The sequence below is a fragment of the Pseudorca crassidens genome, chromosome 20 (genome assembly GCF_039906515.1).
Source record: "Pseudorca crassidens isolate mPseCra1 chromosome 20, mPseCra1.hap1, whole genome shotgun sequence".
NCBI lineage: Eukaryota > Metazoa > Chordata > Mammalia > Artiodactyla > Delphinidae > Pseudorca > Pseudorca crassidens.
Window position 1 is genome coordinate 59,432,727 of NC_090315.1, and position 17,509 is coordinate 59,450,235.

The following is a 17,509-nucleotide window of genomic DNA, read 5'->3' on the forward strand; positions in this document are numbered from 1 at the left end:
TCCCACATGCCGCGGAGCGGCTGGGCCGATGAGCCATGGCTGCTGAGCCTGCGCGTCCAGAGCCTGTGCTCCGCAACACGAGAGGCCACAACCGTGAGAGGCCCGTGTACCACAAAAAAAAAAAAAAAAAAAAAAGAAATTACTGGGACTTCCCTGGGGGTCCAGTGGATAGGACACCATACTCCCAGGGCAGGGGGCCTGGGTTCGATCCCTGGTCGGGGAGCTACGTCCCACATGCATGCCGCGACTGGGAGTTCGCACGCCACAACTAAGAAGATCCCGAGCGCCGCAACTGGGACCCGACGCAGCCAAATAAATAAATAATTTTAAAAAAGAAATTACTACTAATGTTAATAGCTGTGATAGTGATATCACTGTGTTTTCTAAAGCCCTTATCTGTTAGTGATCCATGTGGAAAAGTATGAGTGAATTAGTATGAAGATGAGGTTTGCTTTAAAAGACATGGAAAATAAAAAGGTGGCAGAGTGAGGGTGGGAGGGGTAGAGGGAGGTGAAAACAATGGCAAATGTTGATAATAGTTGAAGTTAAGTGGTGGGTACGTGGAGGCTTATTATACTATTCTCTTTACTTTTGTGTGTGTTTGAAATTTTCCAAAATAAAGTGGGTTTTCTTTTTAAAGAGAGAGCGCCCACTTGGACACCATTTTCCTGGCAGCCAGGTGAGGTGCCCAGGAAGTTGGTCCTGTTTTGGGGTGGGGGGGTAGAGGAAGCTGGTGGTGGGGACCCCACGGGCTCTGGAGGAGAGTTCAGCTCAGTGGGCTTACCTTGCACCGCGCACCTGTAAGTGGCTGCAGTGACTGAAGAGGAGGGGTCAGCCTTGAACCCACAGACCCTGGATATCAAGGCAGCAGCCCACACCTGTCTGTGATCAGAATCACCCGGAGCTTTGGGAAAAGGCAGGTGCTAGAGGCGGGGATTCCTCAGGCGTGGCTCCCGCGGGGTGGTGATTTGGGAAGTTGGGACCCTGATGCTTGTCCCCCAAAGCCCTCCCTTCTCAGCCCCTTGGTCTGCAGGGGACGCAGGAGAAAGGTAATTAGAGCAATTCCACCCTCTCCTCCCCTTGGGGACCCACTTCCTGTGCATGATTCTACAAGGATTCCAACGTGCACTGAGCACCTGCCATGTGTCAGAAACAGTTCCAGGCTCTGAGGATACAGGGAGTGAACGAGACAGTCCCTGTCCCCTATGGATGTCAGAGTCTAAGTGCTAAGGAGGGAAAACAAAACAGAGGAGCTAAAACTTTAGACGAGGTGGACGAGAACTCGCAGAAGGTGGCCTTTGAGAAGCCCCCAAAGGGAGCCGGGTCCCGTGTGAGTAACAGGAGGAAACGCTTGCTGTGATGGTTCTGGGTCCAGGGCATGGCCCATGGAGGGCAAAAAAGGACCATGTTTGTAGGACAGCTCCTCCTCCTGAGATGTCCTTCCCCCCTGCCCTTGTCCAGTTAGCTCCTCCCCGCTTTCACGGATCTAGGCAAGTGTCCCTTTGCCTGGCAGACCGCAGGCTGCCGTGGGTTCATCAATGCGATGACTGAAGGTCTGGGTCTCACTAGCAGGGAAACCCCCGGAGGACAGGGACCAGGTCCGCAGCACTGGCCTCACAGCCTCGGCCTGGGGCGCAGGGCCGAGCACAGGGCAGGCACTCCGGACACACATGTGGAACGCATTGGGGGTTTGAACAAACCAATAAAGAACGGCAAGTCCTTGGAAGGTTTCCGGGGACCGGAGGACCAGACGCATCGCAAGGAGAGCAGCAGGTGGACAGCCCATTCCCAAAGGGAACCATCTGCTTGAATGCCAAGCCAGGGGAGCTGCCTGGGGCAGCTGCTGGGGAGGGAGCGGCTGTAAGGTTGCCCAGCCCAGAACAGGGAGGAGGCAGTTCTGTCTGCACAGCCCCGCCCACCTGTGCCCCTTCTAGTTGCCAGCAAGGGGCAGCGTGGATGACGACAGCGGTGGAGGCCAGGCAGCACCGGAGCCACACCAGGGAGGGGACGAGAGGGAGCCGAGGGGAGGGGCAGGGCTGAGACGACAGTGCTCGCCCCGGACATTTTCTGAGCCTGGAAGGACATCAGGGTAGGCCCAAGGCTCAGGAGGGGCCGTTGCTGGCTAAAGACCATCCCAGCCCAGGACGCCTGTGAATAGGGGCGCTTGGGAGCCCCCAGCCGAGGCAGCAGCATGGGAGAGTGGGTGTCCTGCACCCACTGGACTGCCAGCAGACCGTGCAAGGGTCTGAGAAGCTGGGCCTTCCTAGTCACCACAGCATGACCTCCCCACGCCCAGAGAGCGCTACCCAGTCACACGTGGCATTGGAGGATTTCGGGCCCAGAGGGGCTCCACAAGCTGTCGAGGAAGGTGGGGAGCAGGGCTGGTGGGGGGGGGAGGGGGGAGATCGGTCCATTCACAACCCCCCAGGCCTCACCTGCAGCTAATTCCCTATTTGAGGCATGTCTGTGAAATTCAGTTTCATATTCAACAATCATTTGTTGATCATAGTGGTAGGTTAAAGAATTCAGTTTCATATTCAACAATCATTTGTTGATCATAGTGGTAGGTTAAAGAATTCAGTTTCATATTCAACAATCATTTGTTGATCATAGTGGTAGGTTAAAGACGGCTGCAGGCTGCAAATTCTTCCTCCCTCCCCCACTGAAAGGTGACATTTATTTCCCCCCCTGGACTCTATGGCCTTGAGACTGCACGGCCAACAGAATGCAAGAGGAGCAATGATGTGCCTTTTCCGGGACTAAGCCCTACGGAGACCCGGGGGCTTCTGCTCTCTGCATCGGGGAAGATTTGCACTCGGGAAGGCTCCCTCCGAGAACCCCGTCGCCAGGCTGAGACGCCCAAGCCACAGGGAGAGCGCGGGCGTAGACTGCCTGTCAGAGCTCCGGCTGAGCCCCCAGCTGACGCCCAGCCCCCCACACCCGCCCTGTGTGTGAGCCAGGCTGGCCATCCAGCCCAGGCAAGTCCCCGCCAGGTGACAGCAGCCCCAGCCGGTGCCATGAGATGCCCAAGAGCCACCCGGCCGAGCCCGGGCAATCCACAGAGTTGGGAGAAAATACACAATGGTGGCTGTTTTAAGTTACTGCTGCCTTACGTTTGGGGATGTTTGTTACAGAGCAATCGGTCGCTGAGCCAGGCTCCTACTAAGTGTCAAGCAGAGACGTGATCTAACTGCAGCTTTCATTTGCTGCAGTTAGATTTATGAACTGTTCCAATGTCCAAAAAAGCAGAGAGTATGAGAAAGTATACACCTATAACTTGCTACCTTTGCTTGAGGTTTTTTCCCCCTAAGAATTCGTTGTTACAGGTATTTGAAGATCTGCGTGTCACTCCCCATCCCATTCTCTCCCCTCCCTCCCATCCTGACATTGGGGTTAGCCTTCTCCGCTGTGCTGTTACTGTTCTGCTGTCCACCTGTGCACCCACAGACAGTCTGCAGTCTTGGCTAATCTCCACAGCCATCTTGCCAGGGAGTAGGCACTGGTATCCCATTGTACAGATGAGGAAACTGGGGCTCAGAGAGGTGAAACGGCCTGGACTGAGGACGTCTGGCTGCAAAGGGGCGGGGCCGGCCTCTCTCACCAGGACCCACCGGTACGGAGTGGGCGGCAGGCAGTTCCTCTCTTTCTGGGGAAACCCTTGTGTGCATGTGTGTGCCTGCACTTGTACTGCAGGATTTTGGAATGCAATGATATGATACCTGGAATTTATTCAGAGGATGGGAGATCAGACGAGAATGGCCCTGGAAAGGCCAGTGTTGGATCCGGGTGATGGGTATGTGGGGACTGGTTGTGCTGTCTCCTCTCCACATGCAAGTTTGAAAATTCCTGAAGTTAGAAAAGCAACGCAGGTCCTGGGGAGACAGGTCCCAGGTGAAAGGTAGGCGGGCCATGCGGGCGGGGACACCCCAGCCTGCAGGCCTGTCTGCCCGAAAGCATCACCGGAGAGCCACAGACTTGCATTGTAGCTCCGGAGGCCAGGCCGTCAGAAGGGGCCCAGGGCTTAACCCCACCCCGGAAGAGGCTGAGACGCCCCCTTCCACACCCCAGGCTGGGTCTGGCCCCTCCTCAGTGCTCCCAACTCCGCCCGGGGCCCTCCAATCTCACTTCGTCTCCCCCCAGAGCACAGGCTTGGCTTGGGGCAGTGGTGATGAGTCCCTCATCTCTGCATCCCCTGCTGGCTGGGGCCTGGCCCGTGCTGGTTTAGTGTCCCCGGGGGACAGCTTCTGCCTGGGCTTGCTGGGTCCAGGGAGGGAGCCTCACTTTGCCTCCGGGGGTCAGCCATTGGGAGGCGAGGCAGCAGGTCTGGAACCCTCACTTGGGGTGACACCTCTGTGGCCCCTCGCAGTCTGTGGGACCTCCAGCAAGTCACTCAGCTGTTTGAGTGTCTGTTTTTCACCCTAAAATGGAGTAAGGAGCATCAGCTCCAAGGGCTGCGGTAAGGATCCAAAGTGAGAGTGAATGTAAATTCCCTGAAGGATCCACAATCCATGGTTAAGGGTTGTTTTGAGCTAACTGGGCGCCAGGCACTGTTTTAAGTACAGCTTTGCACAGCTTTCTGAGGTGGGCACTATCCGTGTCCCCCTTTTGCACATGAGGTGACTGATGCCCAGAGAGGTGCTGTCACTTGCCCTGGGTCTTGGGCTAGTGAGGACAGAGCGTGGTTTCTGCACTATGCCTGGCGCCAAAGCAGCGTCCACCAATAGAGGGAAAGTCACACGTATCGATGGCCACTTCATCAAAATTAAAAACTTCAAAAGACACCTTTAAGGAAATGAAAAGCCAAGCTGCAGACCGGGAGAATACGTTGGCACATCATATACCTGATCAGGGACTAAATACATAAAGGACTCTCAGAAATCAACAGCAAGACGGCAAATAACCCTATTAACAACTGACATTTAAATTAAAAAAATTTTTTTAGGGGCTTCCCTGGTGGCGCAGTGGTTGAGAGTCCGCCTGCCGATGCAGGGGACACGGGTTCGTGCCCCGGTCCGGGAAGATCCCACATGCCGCGGAGCAGCTGGGCCCGTGAGCCATGGCCACTGAGCCTGCGCGTCCGGAGCCTGTTCTCCGCAACGGGAGAGGCCACGACAGTGAGAGGCCCGCGTACCGCAAAAAAAAAAAAAAAAGATATCATAAATTTAAAAAACTTTTTTAAAGATTACAATAGATATTTCACCAAAGAAGATCTACAAACGGTCAAGAAGCACAATGTCATTAGTCTTAAGGGTTTTGCAAGTCAAAATCACAATGAGATGACACTTTATGTGCACTCGGATGACTTTCATCAGAAAAATAAAAGGAAAATACCAAATGTTGGTGAGAATGTGGAGAAACCCTTAAATTACTGCTGGGAGTGTAAAGCGATGCAGCCACTTTGGAGTCCAGCTTGGCAGATTCTTAGAAAGTGAAACGTTTAGTTACCAATCTATCAATTCCACTTCTAGGTATCTACCCAAGAGAAATGAAAACACATGTCTACACAGAGACTTCTACACAGATGTTCACAGCAGGACTATTCACAAGAACCAGAAGGTGCAAACGATCCAGCTGTCCGTCAACTCATGTACGGAGAAGTGAATGGTGGTCCACCCACACTATGGAACATGACTCAGCCGTAAGACGGCAGGAAGCACCGCTATTTCCCGACACGGATGCACCTCAAAACCGTGATGCTCGGTTCAGGAAGCCAGACACAAAAAGCCACACAGAGGATGATTCCATGTATGTGAAGTGTCCAGACAGGCAAAAGGTATGGAGACAGAAAGAACATTGGTGGTTGCCAAGGGCTGGGGCTGGGGCTGAGGAGAGACTGCGGTGGGCAGAGGGATCTGTAGACTTATTAAAAATGATTGAGTCGTGCACGCAAAGCAGGTGAATTTTGTGGTATGTGAGTTACACCTCCTGAAGGCTGTAATGCGGCGACAACAACAACGACAGCCCCAGCTGCCACGTTAACACCTCCCGGGCGGGCATGGCCACAGGAGCCGAGGGAGGAAGAGGCACGTCCCGCAGGGACTGGGCCCTGGAATGACCAGGGGACCCCGCCTGCTGCCGGGCAGAGGTCTCTCGGGCTCCGGGGCTTTTGGAAACAGCGAGGTGGACGAGCTTCACCACCAGCCTGAGGGCTGGCTCTGCAGCAGAGAAGGGGGAGCCCGGGACCCTCGTGGAGGGGCCGCAGCACCTGCAGAGAGGAGCCGGAGGGCAAAGGGAGGGTCCTAAAAATGAGGGGTGGGCGGGTGTGGGCAGAGGAGGGAAGACAAAAAGCAGAGGCGACCCGAGAAGGAGAAGAAGGAGGGGGAGGAGGGAGAGGAGGGGGGCGTGGCCCGGCACCTTGGAGAGCACCGTGACCGCGACACCGCAGGCGGGCTGGCGGCCCAGGGACCCGAGGGAGGGGCTCACGTCGGCAGCGGGACCGAGCCTCGTGTTTCCTAGCTCACACTTGTGACGGCGCAAAAGAACGAGGAGCCATTCCTTCTTCAGTTCCTTAGGTACGGAGCATCTCACAGGTACTCGCGCTCTGTTGGGTGCCGGCAGCTTGGGGAACAGAAGAGCAGCATGGGGGCGGGGAGGGGAGCCCTGACATGTGCGGAGACAAGCATGTTGGGGGGTCACGGGGGCAAAGTTCAGGGGCACAGGGGCAGATGGCAGGGTTCAGGGACAAGCAAAAAGGCGTCCCTGAGGCAAGGTGATAGGATGGGAGTGACAGCAGGGCAGCCCTGCCTTGAGTCCCTCGGGAGGCCGGGCAGCGGAGCCCAGAGGGTGAGGGCGGCGTGAGCCGCGCCTGGAGGCCAGAGGAGGCCAGACCCTCGGGCTCGGGGGTCACAGAGTTTGGTAGCAGCTGGTCCTGGAGACGGTTTCGGCAGGCGGTGGGCAGATCAGAGCGGCTGCAAAGCTGGCTCCAGCCTGTGGCAGGGAGGGGCGGGTGGGCTGGAGGGCCGGGGAGAGACTGCAGTCAGGGGGCGGGGGCCGCACCAGGCCCTCTGGGCTCTCTATGACCCAGGAAATTGCTCCAGAGTGGGGTGGGGGGGGAACCCCCAAAAAACAATAAACAGAAACAAGATTGCAGCCGCAAGAAAGCTCTTCATGTCCTGATGCGGAGAGATCTCCAAGTGGAAAAAAACAAGTTGCAGAAGGGTTCAGTCCTCTCACTGAAAAGGGAGGAGAACACAAGGCCCTGCGTTTGTTTGTTCGTGTTTGCTGGAGTGACTCTGGAGGGTTCTGCAGAATCCAGCTCCTTCGGCTGCCCGCGGGGGGAGGGAGTGGGGCTCCGGGCAGAGGCTGGTGGGGGGGGAACTTTTCATTCCCTTCCCTTTAGCTCCTTTTGAAACTTGAATCAGGAGAATGGATTACTCAGTCCAAAAGTTAAAAAAAAAAAAAAAATCCATGGGTTTTAAAGTATAGAGAAACCTGCAAGATAGAAGCTAATAAAAGTTTACTTAAGACACTGCAACATTCTTCTGAGTTAAATTTGGTCTTCACAAAGTTTCAGTTCTTTGAAGGCAAATCGAGGTTGCCCTTCACGAGCATTCCTGAGCGTGCTTGACTGTGCTTGTTAAATTTAATAAGTTACTTATAGCCACATAATTTCAAATGCCAAACTAAAAGAATTATTTTAAAAATGTTCCAGAACCAAAGGTGTTTAATGGTGGGTGTGGGTGGGATTTCACATCAGTCTTCCCGCCGCTGGGCTGGGACCTCCCACAGCAGATGTGGAGCCCCCGCCTGGGCTGGGGTTGAGCTCGTGGGTGTGGAGAGATACAGAGGGGTTCCTGAGAAGTGGGGGAGGGGTAGGCATGGATCTGGGGCGAGAGAGACGTGGTGGGGACAGCAGGAATGGAGGAATTAGCTCTGATTTTGCCAGATTCAGGGCAGCAGCCCATCCTGGAACCATCTTGAAGATAAAAAGATCGGTACCTTGTGATCTGTAGGGAATTTGTTGCTTTTGCTAGACATTCCTGTTCATAAACCAGTATGTCCTTATAAGGACAGTAAGCGCCGTTTATTTCAGGGCACATCCGGGGACCTCCCTATCCACATCCCACGGCCCTGTGCCAAAGTCCACCCAGGGGTTAGAGGCAAGACCTGGGCCAAAGCTTTGCCCTTCTTTTACATGGGCTTGAATAAGCTTGGCTTTCCCAGCTCAGCTCAGTAGAAGCATTTCAAAGGGGATGTAGATGGGCCATGGGGAAAGTGGGTCAGGGATGATGAAGGAGGTGGGTGCCCTGACGGAGCTAGAGCACACACTGGTGAAGCGCCTGGTACCAGGAAGAAGAATGAAGACCCAGGAAGTGTGGCCACTGGGGACGGCGTGGAGGGACAATCCTCCCTGCTCGACAGAGTCTGAGGGCATCGCCGGTCACCCGTCCGTCCAGGCTCGTCCAGAATAAACCCCATCGTTAAATACTTCCCACCTAAAACCATTAAAATATGTGGAAGCATTGTGCCTGAGGGGTCAGATTCGGTTACCCGAAACCTTAGCTTAAGTCAACTAGACTTCTTCCCAAAGATTCCAAACGGGTAAGGTTTCTGCACATCTTTGGAAAGAGCGGGGGATTCCCAGGCAATTCAGACCGGCCTCCCCACCTGCCAGGGGTAACTCCGTGGAACGGTGCAGGCTGGAGCCTGACAGCGCTTTCTTCAAGTCCTGCCGGCTCAGCCACCCAGACAGGCAGCTTCAAAGTTAACCTTTCTCAAGGCATCAAAGCGGGTGCCCTGGTGTGCCGGGCCGGGCCCCATGCCCAGGGGCCGAGTGCAGCTCTGCTTTCTTCCGGGAGGCCTTGGGCAGCCAGCGTCCTGGCTTGCAACCCTCAGTGTGGTCTCGGCCTCCCAGGGGGTTTGGATGAATGTACCCGGGACGGTGCCAGGAGGGTGCGGACGTCACACACAGTGGCTGGCAGGGGGCTGACCCCGAAGGGGCCTGAGCCGTTCTGCAGGACGTTGTTTCCCTAGTCAGCGTGGGGCTTTCCGGGAGGCACTGCTCAGGGGGAGGTCAGCCTGGCAGACACCCAGTGTTCCCTGCACAGGCGGCTGGCTCCTGCGGCCTCTCCCTCACTCCCCTGGGGCAGGAGGAGAAGGGAGGAAGGGAAGGGTGTCAGGGACCAGCCGCTCTGCACAGTCTGAGAACATCAGGGATGGGCCAGAGGGGGCTCAGATACACCGCAGTTCTGTTCTCAAAGCGTCGGGTCACACACCCATTCATTCATCAAACTTTCCCCAGGCACCTGCCGCAGGGTGCCAGCCTGGTAAAGTCTAGGGCTATTTCTATCTAACAGAAATCTATTTCGAGCCACAGGTACCATTTATCATTTATGATTTCCTAGTAGCCTTGTTAAAACAAGTGATTTTCATTTTAGGAGCATATTCCATTGAACCTGATTTATCCAAAAATGATCACTTCAACATGTCATCAATATAAAAATTATTAACAAGATAGTTTACATGCTTTCCTTCCGTGCTAACTCTTCCAAAGCCGGTATGTATGTTACACTCAGAGCGCATCTTGATTTGGCCCAGCTGCACTTCAAGTCCTCAGGAGACACACATGGCTGCCGGCTGCCAAATCAGGCAGCAGGGACCTAGAGGTGCGAGAAACAGTAACACCCAAACCTTCCGCTGAACGGGGTCACTGCTCCTTGGGGCGGACGGGGCGTGGGGGTGTGCAGACATGTAAATAACCGATTATGCAAATCAGAGCTTGCTAAGCGCTACGGGACACAAGAGCAGGGGTGCTCTGTCTAGAGTATCCTCTGTGGGCCCCTGGTCCCTGCTTTGCCATTTGATAACCGTGCACAGTGCCTGGCCAGCTCCGGCCACTGGTACGCATTTAAGGAATTACTACGAGGAGGTGCCGCTCCACATCCACTGAAATGAAAACTTAAAAGTGCTGGTCCTGGCCAGAGAGCTGCTCAGGGAGTGGAAGTGGGGCGACTGGAGGGCAACTGGGCACCATCCGGGGAAGCTAACCTCCGCCAGCCAGCCTCCCCACGGAGGGGGTCTGTGTCCTGGGAAGCCTACACATGAGCGCCAGGAGGGGGCATGGGGGGTGTTCACTGTAGCATCGCGTATAAAATAGCGAACTTCGAAAGGCTCTGTTGGTCAGAAGACCGAATAGACAATCTGTGGCGTGTTATCATGACCTGTTCGTCCGACGGAAGACCACACAGCACCCAATGTGAACGAGCTGGGTCTGCGGGCATCCACACAGAAATACTCAAAAGCATACTGAGTGGGAGAAAGCAACATTGTATGGTATGATATGAAGTTGACTGGAGCATTTTGAAAAAGACAAAGCAGTCTATAACTGTACATAAGAACACTGTAGGACTATCTGAGGGGGTGCCCACCAGCTTCAGGTGAGTGATCGGTTCCAGAGAGAGAAAGGTGGAGTAAGAGAGGAGGACAAAGGGAGTCTTATCTCAACATTTGATCTGTTAAAAAATTCTGCAAATACAGCAAAATGCTAATATATGTTAAGTACATAAGTGTGTGTTAAAGTATTCTCTGTACTTTCCTATGCGTGAAATATTTCATAATAAAAAATTAAAACGCCTCTGAATGTAAAAAAAAAAAAATGAATGAATGAGTGGCCTTGTGAAAGTCACCTGTCTTCTCTGTGCTTCATTTCCCGCACCTGAAAGATGGGATAATGGTACCTGTGTCATTGAGTTGACGTGGGGCAAAAACGTGGCCACTTGTTCATGACCAGCATCGGGTAATAGAAGCTCTTAGTCAGTAACGGTCCTGAGTGTTTACTGAGTGCTCGCCAAGTGCCAAACACAAATGAACTGACTTAATGACATCAGGTACAAAAGGCAGGCATCCTCGGGACTTCCTGGCAGTCCAGTGGTTGGGACTCTTCCACTGTGGGGGGCACAGGTTCAATCCCTGGTTGGGGAACTGGGATCCCACATGCTGCGCAGTGCAGCCAAAAAAAAAGCAGGCATCTCTATCCCCATTTTACAGATGGGAATACCGAGGCAGAGTTAGTTAAGTCGCCCAGCGTTACCAGCTAGTAAGTGGTGCAACTGGGATTTGAACTCAGCCAGCCAGGTTCAGAACTGGCATTTTGACCCCTTCTGTAGACTGCCTCTAATCAGTGCCGATTCTCTTTCCTTTTCCAGAGATTGAAAATTATTTTTCAAGTCTGCAGGTGCCAAATCAGCCCCAGGGCACAGGGCCTATGCTAATCCCTGGAGAGGCAGGGGGTGCCCACTCTGGCCGCAGATGGCTCACAGCCCTCTCCCCGGCACGGACGAGCCCGTCTACGGAAGAGATGGGCCATATGGTCTATGGAAGACCATAGTGCCCCCCACCGACTTTAGGGGACCCCCAAGCGCACCAAGTTCCATCTGCTTATTAAATGCTGCTGAGGACATCTCCCAGCTACAAAAATATCCAAGAGTGGGGTGCACGCAGAAGGGGAAGTTCCAAGTCCAAATCCACCTTCAAGTTACCCTGGGGCCCCAGAGAGCAGCTCCCCTCCATGGAAGCCCCCCAACTACCTGGGCTGGGGAGTGAGGGGGTCACAGCCTCCCTGCAGCCTGAAAACGGCAGCGAGCTCTCCTCCACGAAAAAAAGATTTGTGCCGCAGACAAACATCCTCCTCCCCGTGGGCACTGCCGGCTGACAGTGAGAAGAAAGCGGACTTGCTTTTCCCGGGTCACTTCAATACCTCATTGAACGAAACTGGAACGGCTCACTTTGGTTTGGTGACAGGGTGGGGAGTGAGAAGCGGCAGCACTGCCACGTCTTTCTCTCGCATAAACTTCTGAAATCTTTACATTAAAAAAACCCAGGAGTGCATTCTGCCATAACGAAATAAAGGTACAGTTTGTACAGTTCAGGAGAGGACAGGAAAGTAACGGGCACACTGCTGGGCACTTGGCGGGAGGGAGTTCCAGTGAGGACAGAGAGAGGGGGCCGCCCACGCCTTCTGGGGGTCTGGAGGCACAGCGGGGGGGGGGGGGTCCCAGCGCCCCAGCTCTTACCTCTAGGAGAAGAGGTCAGTGGCCGTCTCGCGCCTCAGGCTGGGCACGGTCGCTTGCTCTTCCTGGGAGGCCATCTGGGCTGTGGCGGCTCCCTGCTCCTGCTGGCTGACTGTCCCCTGACTCTGCCCATATGGACGAAATGCCTGGCCTTCGCAGAGAAGGGAAATTATCTGTAAGCTAAGGCCTTCCAGTGGGCCCCGCGGCTTTCGGAAGCTTACTCTGTGCCATTAATCCCTGGCTCACGTTCCCAGTTTCTGGCCTCGAGGATAGGGGGATGAGCCAGCCGGAGCCCCGCAGAAGACAGAAACCCACGTGGCGGAGGATCGAAACCACGGCAGGGGAGAAGAGACAGAGCGAGGATGGGACCATTTCTGGAAGGCTCCCCTAGGAACGCAGCTGTGGGAGTCTTGTGGGGTCCTAGGGGGTGACACTAGGGTCAGTGGGGGAATGTCAGGAAGCGGTTCACAAAGCAGAAGGGGAAAGGTCTGGCATTCGGGACTGGGGTGGGCTCCCCAAGTTTGGGAGTGTTGGGCACGCCGGTCACCGCACTGGCTTTACTGGGATGGTTGACCTGATGACTTGAGAGCCTGGGAGGAAGGGTGTCCAGGCTCCATTGTCACTGTGCGCCCCTTGTGAGCAGGCCGCCTGTGGCCTCAGGGAGAAGAAGCAGAACTCAGCACCCTGCCGTCGCCCCCACCCCTAACAATGGTGCTGGGAGAGGCTCTTGTGCTCCAATGACGCCGCCCACGTGAGATGCCAGACAAGCAGCCTCGGGGCAAGAAAGCAACCCTGACCCTAGCCCAGATGCTTCAAAGCCATGTAGCAGGCCAGACGAGAGCAGGCGATGGCATGACCTGCAGGTGGAGAGCTGCGAGGTCTTCACACGTGGCCGAGAGCTGTGGTTGGGGGGTGAGACCAGGCTGGCAGAGAGACCAGGGCTTTCCAGTTAGCTGATGAGACCCAAGTCAGCCCTGGCAAGGACGTTTGCTCAGACCTGGAAAACCCACCCGAAGCCAGCGCTCGCCCCAGTCCCAGAAGGGAAGGCAGGCCTCTTCCCCCAGCACCTTCCCCAGGCTTAGCTCTGAAGCCTTCTGCAGTTCAGATGGAAGCATCGCTGAAAGACTCCACTCTGACATCCCCCTCCACGCCCCCCACCCTGGAGTAAGGAATGTTCCTGCAATTAAAGCCCGGAGCCTGAGAGGCAGAGTAAACGGAGCTGGGTGTAGGGGTCACCAGTGCGTTCTCGGCTCCCATGCCAAGAACACAGCCGTCCCAGTGGGAGGACCAGAGGCCTTTTGCAGCAGGTCAGGCTGGAGAACTCGGGCTCTGCTCCGCTGGGCGCAGTCCTGGGGGTAACTAAACGCTGTCCACGGCTGAGCTTGGCCTCTGCCGTGTTCACCGCTCCCACGCACGTCATTGTGTTGTAACAGGGCTGAAGCCAAGGCCGCTAAGCGAAGGGGGCCCAGGCGCAGCCGGAGGCCGGAGGGAAATGACCGTGGTGGCACTTTTCCCAGACTCGTCCTGGCTTCTAGAATTCTGTTGTCGCCACACGCGTCAAAGGACATTCCTGACACTGGTCCAGCCCCTCTGCTTGGGATGGGAGGGCCAGACCAAGGTGGGCCGTCACGTGGGCCAGGTGAGGACGGCTCAGCTCTAACCTCAGACTCGTCCACGGACAGTGAGACAGACAGCCAGGCTCTGCTAGAGGAGCTTCTCAGACACACGTTTCCAGGTGTCTCCCTGCAGCATCTGTCTCTGAGGTTCTGACAGGTGCCCCCCAGGTGGCGCAGGAAGCTGGCACCATCAAGGGTATTTCACAGGAGATACCAGGCAAGATGGGCAGTGGGTGGGCATGTGCTCTCACATCCCACATTCTCTCTGACCACAGGGCAGCCCTTGCTTATTGGCGCAGAGGAGGGAGACCTGTGTGCATAGAGGAACACTTCCTTTTCCACGATTCACTGGAATGTTCCTCCTCGTCCTAAATGCCGCTCCCCTGCCCTCTGGAGCCTGTACACACAGCACCCACACTTCCTCTATGCTGGGCATGGGGCACACTGCCTGGTCTGGATGCTCGGGTATGTGAGACATCAGAGGCGCCAATGGAAAGGACGAGATAAGTCAGCGGTCACCCTGGCCCCCAGGCACGACCCCCGGGCTGACAGTTCCCGCCCCCACTGCCAGCCTTTGACCACCACCCAATCCCCGGACCCACAGGGCTGGGGGGCAGGGTGGAGCTGCAGGGATAGCCGAGCAACAGGGTGGTAGCAGCCAGGGATAGTGGTCTCAACCTGCCCACACTCCCGGTGGCTGGTCACTCCCTGCCACCACGTCCTGGCTCTGTCCCGCCTCCCTGGCTGCTCAGGTGGGAGGCCCACCTGGGATGCTTCTCTGCTCCAGCTTCCGTCCACCAGAGGGACGGCCCTTACCTAGGAACTCAAGCTCCTCCTGTGTGTTTGCGCACCAGCTGTGGCCTTCACCGCACTGAAGGGCCTGTGGGCGGGGCCCGCAGGGGACTCTTCTCTACGCCTTCTCTTCTCTACGCTCTCACACAGTGTACCGACTGCTGAGTAAAGGAAGGGCCAGGAGTCAGCTGGGTTAGAGGCTGCGGGGGGTGGGGGCGGGGCGGGGGGCAGCTCTGAGCACCCCCCCCCCGATCTTCCTGCAGGCCCAGGGGAGGTGTGGGGTCCACAGGGTGTCTGAGGCTCTGCCCGCGTGAAGCTGGTCTCAAAGGTGGGCTGCTTGGGAGACACATTTGGGAAGAATGCCAAGTGACTCCTTGCTGAAACTGGAAAAATACTTAATTTCCTTTGGGTCCCAGGCTGCTCCCCATCTGCTTTGCTCCCCCAGGCCCCCAACCAAAATGCACTCCCCTCGTCTCTGCTGCCGGCCTGCCCCACTTGCCCAGGTCCACTCCTGCCTCAGTTTCCCTCTGCCCGGATGTGGGTGGTGGCCCGGCGTGTGGCTGCGTGCGCAGAGCGTCAGCCGGCCTGGATAACCACGCTCCCGTAATTATGCGGAACGCCGCCCCTCCTGGATAATCCCGTAAGGCCTGGAGGAGCGGCGCCTTCCTCCTGGGGTTTCCGCGGGCGCAGAGCCTGCTGGTAAAGGCACCCCAGGGCTCCGTGAGTCTTGAGAACGGCCTCTTTGCCCAGAGGTAATTTAGCAGAGAGCCTGGCTGACCGCGGGACAGCCATTTTCCCAGCAGGATCTGCAAATGGCTTTGAGCTCCTCAAAGTGAGTGAGGCCGGCACTGAGTAAACTCCAGGCATTAGAGGTGATGGACAGAACAGCTGGACTCTGGAAGGACCAGCTCTGAGCTGCAGGGCAGGATGAGGTGGGAGGCAAGGATGGCAGAGGCAGCAGGTGACACCCACAGTAGTCTTCCTTAAGTCTCACGGAGGGACACGACCTAAGTAGGCGAGGAGAAAGGCACAGCCGAGCTCCTCAGACAAAGCACTGTTGCTCCCTATTGGCGGAGGCCTAGTATTAAAGCCGAGTCTCAGGAATACGCCAGCCCAGTTGAAGGAGCCACGGAGGCTGCTGCTCCTTCGGATGCCCGACACTGTCACAGCACGCGAGATTGTGCCGGGAGGCCCAGGACATGGGAGTTGTGCGCAGCGGGGGGATTCTGCTTCTTCACATTTTCTTCCCATGAAAAACTCTGTTTTCAATTTGCTTCTCCTTGATGACTTTACTTGAGCATATATATATATATTTTTTTAATTAAATTAATTTATTTAATATATCTATTTTGGGCTGCTCTGGGTCTTCGTTGCTGTGCGCGGGCTTTCTCTAGTTGCAGCGAGCGGGGGCTACTCTCCGTCGAGGTGCGTAGGCAGTGGCTTCTCTTATTGCAGAGCACGGGCTCTAGGCGCACGGGTTTCAGTAGTTGTGGCAAGCGTGTTCAGTAGTTATGGCTCGTGGGCTCTAGAACGCAGGCTCTGTACTTGAGGCACCCAGGCTTAGTTGCTCCGCGGCATGTGGGATCTTCCCCGACCAGGGCTCGAACCCACGTCGCCTGCATTGGCAGGCGGATTCTCAACCACGGCGCCACAGGGAAGCCCTACTTGAGCATATTTTTGATGTTACTGGCCATTTGGATATCTCCTTTTGGGAAGTACCTGATCAGTTGTGTTGCCTTTTTAAGAAAATTGGTCTGAAAATTTTAATATATTTGGATATATCGAAGTCTTTGTTGGGTGACTGTATTATAAATATCTTCTCTCGCTCTGTGACCTCCCTTTTCACAGTCGTAATTTTTTTTTAAAGAACGAAAGTTTTGATTGTAATGTAGTACAACCGATCACTTCTTTTTTTTTTTTTTTTTTTTTTAACAACTGATCACTTCTTTAGGTGTCCTGTTTAAAAATCTTTGCCAAGCCAAGGACGTGAGTATATCCTCCTGTTATTTTCTGGAAAGCTTATCATTTTACTTTTCATATGTAGACCAATAATCCATGAGATACCACTCCACACCACCAAAATGTCTCACATTCAAAAGACTGACAACGCAGTGTTGCTGAAGGTACGGAGAAAGTGGGGGGCAGATGTTCAACTGGTAACGTCCCCTAAAAAGCTGAACATACACACCCCGACAGGCTCACTTCCGCACATAATCCTGAAAGGAACGTGTATGTATGCGCACAAAAGAACAATACAAGAAAGTTAGGGACTTCCCTGGTGGCGCAGGGGTTAAGACTCCGCGCTCCCAGGGCAGGGGGCCTGGATTCGATCCCTAGTCAGGGAATTAGATTCCCACACGCATGCCGCAACTAAGAGTTCGCATGACACAACTAAGGAGCCCGTGTGCCACAACTGACGAGCCCGTGTGCCGCAACTAAGGAGCCCAAGAGCTGCAACTCAGGAGCTGGCAAGCTGCAATTAAGGAGCCCACCCGGTGCAACCAAACAAATAAATGAATTAAAGAAAAAAATTAATTGCAGCAAGATTTGTATCAGCCCAAGTCAGGAAAACCCCCAAATGTCCATCCACAGTGAAATGGAGAAATTGGGGTACGGTGATACAAAGAAATAACACACAACAAGGAAAATGCATGAAAAATTGCTGCCTGTAACATGAATGAATCTCACACACAATTCGAATACATGCTGTACCCTTCCATTTATATAAAGCTCAAAGACCAGGCGGAACTAACCTAGGTTTGGGCATGAGGGGCTCCTGGGTGCTGGCAGTGTTCTAATGTCCTATATCTGGAGCTCGGTGGTAGTTACAAGAGCCTGCACCTGCCCACTGTGTCCACTTTGTGAAAATTCACTGAGCTACGTACCTGTGATTTGCACACTTTTCTATACACCTATTATATTTCAATAAGTAAATTTTATTAAGAAAAAAAAAACTCTTGCCAAATATGTCTGAGACGGGAACATAGAGAACGTAGGATGTGAATATAAAGGGCAAACTTAACGGTTCTGGAAATGAAGTGATTAAATAATCCAGAAAATATCAATTACATTTCTTTCAACAAATTTAAATCT